This window comes from Physeter macrocephalus, chromosome 21, assembly GCF_002837175.3.
Source record: "Physeter macrocephalus isolate SW-GA chromosome 21, ASM283717v5, whole genome shotgun sequence".
In the NCBI taxonomy this organism is placed as follows: Eukaryota; Metazoa; Chordata; class Mammalia; order Artiodactyla; family Physeteridae; genus Physeter; species Physeter macrocephalus.
The window spans coordinates 81,818,215-81,826,234 of record NC_041234.1 but is presented as its reverse complement, the minus strand read 5'-3'; positions in this window follow the sequence as shown (position 1 = coordinate 81,826,234).

Sequence of the window (8,020 nt, the reverse complement as noted above, 5' to 3'; positions counted from 1 at the left end):
TGCGGAGCACAAGCTCCGGACGCACAGGCTCAGCAGCCACGGCTCACGGGCCCAGCCGCTCTGCGGCATGCGGGACCCTCCCGGACCGGGGCACGAACCGGCGTCCTCTGAATCGGCAGGCGGACTCTCAACCACTGCGCCACCAGGGAAGCCCCCATGACTCTTTCTGAATTATGGTTTTCTCAGGGTATATGCCCAGTAGTGGGATTGCTGGGTCGTATGGTAGTTCCATTTTTAGTTTTTTAAAGAACCTCCATACTGTTCTCCATAGTGGCTGTATCAATTTACATTCCCACCAACAGTGCAAGAGGACAACAGAACTTTATTTCTCACAGTTCTGGAGTCTGGGAAGTCCAAGATCAAGGTACAGTTAATTCAGTTTCTAGTGAGGTCTTTCTTCTTGGCTTGCAGATGGTGACCTTCTCTCTATGTGCTCATATGTTCTTTACTCAAGTGCATGCATTTGTAGAGAGACATCTCTCTCTTCCTCTTCTAACAAGGCTACTGATCCTATTGAATTAGGACACCACCCTTATAACTTCATTTAAAGCAGTTACCTCCTAAAAGCTCTATCTCCAAATACAGTTACATTGAGGGTTAGTGCTGTACCATATGAGTTGGGTGGGGGAATATAATTCAGTCCATAGCACATGTACTATGCACAAAGTTTTTAATTTTGATGTAGTCCAATTTTTTAGTTATTATTGTTTCCAGTGCTTTTGATGTCAAGCTGGCTCTCCTGTGGAGGGGCAGGGTCACAAAGCCCTTTGGATGAGCCCAGGAAATTTCAAGGCAGAGAGCACTTTAAGAGAGGTGGAACAACAAGGTCCTACTGTATAGCACAGGGAATTATATCCAATCTCCTGGAATAAACCATAATGGAAAAGAATATTAAAAAAAGAATGTAGGACTTCCCTGGTGGTGCAGTGGTTAAGAATCTACCTGCCTGGGCTTCCCTGGTGACGCAGTGCTTGAGAGTCCGCCTGCCGATGCAGGGGACACGGGTTCGTGCCCCGGTCTGGGAGGATCCCACATGCCGCGGCGCGGCTAGGCCCGTGAGCCTACCTGCCAATGCAGGGGACATGGGTTCAATCCCTGGTCCAGGAAGATCCCACATGCTGCAGAGCAACTAAGCCTGTGCGCCACAACTACCGAGCCTGTGCTCTAGAGCCCGCGAGCCACAACTACTGAGCCCCCACGCCACAACTACTGAAGCCTGCATGCAGCAACAAAGACCCAACGCAGCCCAAAAAAAAAGAAAAAAAGAAATTAAAAAAAAGAATGTATATTTGTGTAAAAAAATATCTACAAAGAGAGGTGGGTGCACTGTTCCTGAAAACAATGTTGTGACACACATTGGTGAGAAAGGAACCAAAGCTGTAGCTGTCCTTGAAGTCAGTTTTCTGTGCCTATCTGATATAACTCTTTCACTTTACCATCCAGTTTGATAGATCCTTTTTTTAAAAATTTTTATTTATTCATTTATTTATTTTTGGCTGCGTTGGGTGTTCATTGCTGCGTGCAGGCTTTCTCTAGTTGTGGTGAGCGGGGGCTGCTCTTCATTGCAGTGCGTGGGCTTCTCATTGTGGTGGCTTCTCTTGTTGCAGAGCACGGGCTCTAGGGTGCGTAGGCTTCAGTAGTTGTGGCACACGGGCTCGGTAGTTGTGGCCATGGGCTTAGTTGCTCCGCGGCATATGGATCTTCCCGGACCAGGGATCGAACCTGTGTCCCCTGCATTGGCAGGTGGATTCTTAACAACTGCACCACCAGGGAAGTCCCAATAGATCCTTATTGCTGTTGATTGTGGAGAAAAGCACCGGGAGTATTCTCTGTCTAGGGAAAGTTGTGGACCCAAAGGAACTGTAGTTGGGAAAGAGGTTGTTGACTAATTGCATGTGCTATTGCAGCGGGAAATAAATAGTACAGCCTGATGCAATCCGTGTGAGCTTGGATGTGGCTTCCTTTGTGCCAGGGTGGAGAGTGGATCCTAGCTAAACTGCCCTGGGTGTGGAAGAGGCCATACCTGTGACCAAATATTCAGGTAGTCAACAAGTGTCTTATTACCCAAAGCATAGGAAGGCCCCATGTAACTTCTCTTTGTCTGAGAATCCTCCAGTTAGCTCCAAGGAAATTGGGCTGGCGAAAGTCCCTTCTCTGCCCTCTGGGGAATAGTCAAAATGCAGATCATGTCCTCATACCCCAGTATTTCATTAACAAGATAAATGAACATAAAACAATAAAAATGCAGTGGCTTATACATGAACCTCTCAATCTCCTTCTGACCACCCCATCAGAATGCTTCTTTGTGTTCTTGCCAGAATTGTCATTGATGGGATGTAAAAAGGTGTTTCCACTACAGGACTGAGTCACAGACAGAGAGCAACTGCTAAGAATGTGGCTTTTGTGACCTAACAAGCAAAGGACAAAAGAACAAGAGAGACAAGATGAACACCCCTGTACAAGGCCCCCTCCCCCCTCCCAAAGTTCCCTTATTGCTAATTTATAAGGTGGGAATGGAGAAGGAAATTTATTCATTCACATCATATCTCATATCTTCTTTCTGCATCCCAGTCAGACTCCTTTCCAAATGCTGCGCCCCTGTCCCATTTGCTCAAGTATGAATGTCCTGGTTAATCTGTCTTTTGTCTCTACTCTCACTGAAGTTTGATACCTCTCCATCGAGAGATCCTTCAACAACTTCCCCTTGCCTGTGCATGCCATCCTACCCCTACCCACCAAACTAGACTTCATCTCAGACAATGCATATTCAAAGGCCCAGTATTAGAATTCAGTACACACAAATAGTACAGTGACTGTTAATGATGTATGGTCTGATATTCTAGCCCTAAGATGAAACCCTTTAGTGAAAGGGAAATAATAGCAAATGTGTAAGTGCTGTTGCAGTTATTATGCTTTCCATTTGAAATAAATAAATACATACTGTTTATAAAAATATGCAGTCCCCAAACATTTCTAGATTTTTTTCTCATCAGTGCCATTTGCATGTAAGTTTGCTTACCCCTGGTATAGTTCACATTTTGGTTTTATGGATAAGAAATTGGAAGCCCAAAGAGGAAAATTCATTTCTTATGGCACAGAAAATTCATTGATAACATAGAGTTTGATTTTACTGGCCTTACATTACAATCCTGGCTCTGCTACTTACACTGTTTTGTGACCTTGGACAAGGTACTTAAACCCTGCACATCTTATTTTCTTCATCTGTAAAATGGGAACATTAATAACATTCCTATAATCAGGCTTTTGTGAACATCTAATGCTGCAAAGCATGTAATGTGCTTATCACAGACCCTGACACCTGATAAGAGCCCTATAAATATTAATTCTCTGTTGTTGGTCAACATCAGACAGTGGGCTGGTGTCAGATCCAGGGTTGTAGTGTGGGTTCCCTGATTTGTAGACTTTTGTTTTCTAGCACAGACCCTACATCCAGAGGCCAGAGTTAATATTACACAGGCATCTTCCTAAAGCTCCACAAATGAGTTGGATCAGAAGTTGTTCTGGGAGAGGGACTTCCCTGGTGGTCCAGTGGCTAAGACTCTGTGCTCCCAATGCAAGGGGCTCGGGTTTGATCCCTGATCAGGGAACTAGATCCCGCATGCTGCAACTAAGTGTTTGCATGCTGCAACGAAGATCCCAAGTGCCGCAACTAAGACCCGGTGCGGCCAAATAAATACATTTTTTTTTAAAAGAAGTTGTTCTGGGAGAAATATCAGTATCTCCAGAGGGAAGTCGGACATTAGCAAAACATTGTCCCTTAAGTAATTTATGCATCTTGTTAAAGACTAAACCTCATTCAAATCATTCATTCCTGTGGTCAGATCATGAAGGACTACCATTATTCACCTTGTAAATCTCAGCTCATCCTAGCAAACTAGGAATAGAAGATAAGTTCCTTAACTTCATAAGGGTTAATCATAAAATATCTATACTAATAATAGTGAAAGTTTACAGCAGAATTTCTACTAAATTGGGGAAAAAGACAAGTATTTTCTCTATCGTTGTTTCTATTAAGTATTATACTGGAGCTCTTAGTCAACGCAGCTAGATAAGAAAAAGAAATAAACATTATAAAAGATGGCGTGGAAAGGAGAAAACAAATCTTCCTACACAGAAAAATGAAGAAAAATCTATGGGTAAACTCTTAGAACTAAAAGGAGAAAACTTGTTGGGGAAGAAGATACAAAAAAGTAGTGGTATATATAAAATAGATAAGCCACAAGAATATACTGTATAGCACAGAATTTATAGCCATTACCTTGTAGTAACCTGTGATGGAGTATAATCTGCAAAAATACTGAATCACTTTGCTGTACACCTGAAACTAATATAATATTGTAAATCAACTATACTTCAATTTTTAAAAAAGAGTAGTGGTATGGAGCATGAAAGTCATCAACTCTGTTTTCCTTTCTCCACTGTAAATAATAGCCACATGGCTCCCCTGATGTATTACATTTCTTAGCCTCTCTTACAATTAAAGGTGCCCATGAGACTAAGTTCTCATCAATGGACTAGGAGTGTACGTGATGTGTGACATTTACTGGCCAGGCCATAACAATTGTTGAGTCCCTCCTCCACTCTCTTTCTGCCTCCTTTGAGCTAGATCACAGACTTACACCATGGATCCATGGAGAGAGAAAGACAGAGAGACAAAGAGAGACAGAGACAGAGAGAAATGAACTTGAGGTTTGCATTTATTAGGGTCCAAGGGCAAGGTGGCTAGGTTCTCTCTTTATTGGTGAATTTCAAACATAAGAGGTGGGACTTGCCTGGTGGTGCAGTGGTTAAGAATCCGCCTGCGGACCTGCCTGTTCAATCCCTGGTCCAGGAAGATCCCACATGCCGCAGTGCACCACAACTATTGAGCCTGTGCTCTAGAGCCCGCGCTCCACAACTACTGAGCCTGTGTGTCACAACTACTGAAGCCTGCGCACCTAGAGCCCAGTGCTCTGCAACAAGAGAAGCCACCGCAATGAGAAGCCTGCGCACCACAACGAAGAGTAGCCCCCGCTCGCATCAGCTAGAGAAAGCCCGCACACAGCAATGAAGACCCAACGCAGCACTAGAAACTGAGCCAGTAGAGGATGGGAAGCTTGGAGAGAGAGGAAATGAGGAAGGATTTCTGAACAACTGTGGGAAGTTCCTCTTTAACAAGCAGCTTGAACCCATAGGCATCCCACAGTTTCACAGTCCAGTTGGGTCAACACTTAAGTCAATACAGGCCGCATTAACACCTTCTGCTATGAAATCTTCCCCTCAGATTCCTCATAAAACATACAACAGCATTCTGAAGCATCTGAACTAAAACACTCAGCAGACATTTCTTTTTGTATTCTTCATGAAATGTATTTTGTCTTTTTTATTACTAGTGTTTAGTCATTTTTCTTCTTGAATCAGATGGTGTCATTGAGACAGGATTTTTTTCTTGGTTTTTAAAATCCAGACAGTTTTTCTACATATGAGATGGTTTTCACTTTAACTGGCATGTCGTTTGCACACAAAAATAAAGAATAGAGCAAAATAATACAATGCAGGAGGAGACAAAAGAAATGCACTAAGACAAGTAAAAATCATTCTCTCATGGAACAATGATCTGTTTTACAGGAAACAAAAATCTTGCCTTGAAATCTACACAGTGAGACTGTATATAATTGCATGAAAATATCTATTTTTTTCCTAAAATATTTTTCATTCATGAGTATTTTCAAGTTTTTCGTACTGTACACATTTCTTAAAAGCACATGATACCAGCAGCAACTGAAAATGAATGCTGAATTTGGAACACATGTATTATCTACCTCAAGGTAACAAAAGTATGTGGCAAAACATATACCACCCATGGTGCTTCACAATATGCACTTCTATTTAGCCATTGTTTATTGTAGCAAACTATTCTTAATAAGATTCCCTCACCATTTATAAACCTTCTGGTATGCATTCTTTGTGGTTTTTAAAATAATTAATTAATTAATAAATTAATTAATTAATTTATGGCTGCGATGAGTCTTTGTGCCGCGCACGGGCTTTCTCTAGTTGCAGCGAGCAGGGGCTACTCTTCATTGCAGTGCGCGGACTTCTCATTGTGGTGGCTTCTCTTGTTATGGAGCACCGGCTCTAGGCACGTGGGCTTCAGTAGTTGTGGTACGCGGGCTCAGTAGTTGTGGCTTGCGGGCTCTAGAGCTCAGGCTCAGTAGTGTGGCGCACAGGCTTAGTTGCTCCGCGGCATGTGGGATCTTCCCAGACCAGCGCTCAAACCTGTGTCCTCTGCATTGGCAGGTGGATTCTTAACCACTGCGCCACCAGGGAAGGCCCTGGCATGCATTCTTTATAGTGAAGTGTTACTACATCACATCTTATTTATTTTAGCAAATTATTATATTTTCTGTAATTAATTATAAAAAGTTAACTTAGTTTTTGAAATTTATTTGCAAATACACTTTTTTACATTTGGCACTGTGCTTTGTTGCCTACTTAGCTGAATATTATAATGTCAGCTTATCCTAAGGCTGTCTACATACTTAATTTACTTAAGTATTCATTTTAAGTGACGCGCTCACTGTGTATAGGAGTTTGTATTTTGGAGGTGCTTGATTTATCTACAAAGAAAAATTAGGAATTACTTTATTGTAAAATGCTCGTAGAAGTCTTAATTGTGTTTATTTTTTAAAAAAACTGTAATGCTAGACTTGTGTGCATGGAAGTAATTAATGTACATCATTATTGTAGTTTAAAAGTTGTACATGTCAAGACATATTTTGTTTTTACTTTATGTGTTTACTGAATGATCTATTCCCCATCCCAAGGCAAGCATGAATAAAATTAGGTTAAATGTAAAAAAAAAAAAAAAGACCCAACGCAGCCAAAAAGAAGTAAATAAATAAATTTAAAAACATAAGAGGGCAGGGAGATCAGCTCTGTGCTTTGTGACCACCTAGAGGGGTGGGATAGGGAGGGTGGGAGGGAGGGAGATGCAAGAGGGAAGAGATATGGGAACATATGTATATGTATAACTGATTCACTTTCTTGTAAAGCAGAAACTAACACACCATTGTAAAACAGTTATACTCCAATAAAGATGTTAAAAAGAAAAACATAAGACAGAATTTGGGCACAGGAAGGGAAAAATGAGGTCACTCACCTGGTCAGTTATCTAGGTTACCCAGAGCTTTCTAAAAGAAGAAATTAATGGGTGTCATCGGTGGGCATAGACTGGGTGCTTATCTAGTTGTGTAGCTGCTATACAGCTGGCAATGTGTTTATTCGAGATGGATGTCTTTGAACTTGATGACTTAGCAATCAAAAGCTTAATGTCAGAAACTTAGCACTGCATATAGTAAGATACGTGTTCTATATTAAAACATCATTCAGCAGGTATAATAAATACAGTACTTCTGAAGGCACAGGAAGTATAAATGATATTTTGAAATCTCTACAAATATAATGTTCCTTGAGATTGTGTGTAATTTTGTAATATGCACTGTGATTTTTGTAATGTGTACTGTGATTTTTGTGAACAGAAATTACAGGTATGACTGCCACTACTGTGGTTCTTTTTTTTAAAATATGTTTATTGGGATATAATTGGTTTACAATGGTGTGTTAGTTTTTGCTTTATAACAAAGTAAATCAGCTATACGTATACCTATATCCCCATATCTCCTCCCTCTTGCGTCTCCCTCCCATCCTCTCTATCCCACCCCTCTAGGTGGTCACAGAGCTCCGAACTGATCTCCCTGTGCTATGCAGGTGCTTCCCACTAGCTATCTATCATGTTTTTAATTTTTTTTGTAAAGTAAATAAGAAAAACTTGTTGAAATTTAGTTTTGGAAAAACAGTTTAATGTTAATAGTGTACTTGTATTCTAGATGATATAGAAGGAAGTGTGTTCTGAAATGTATTTCATTTACAGCCATAAGTCCTTTGTCCTGTAGCTTTAAGACTACTACAGATGGGAAATTTATCAGACCTGGAAATAGAGACCTATATTTTTTTAGAG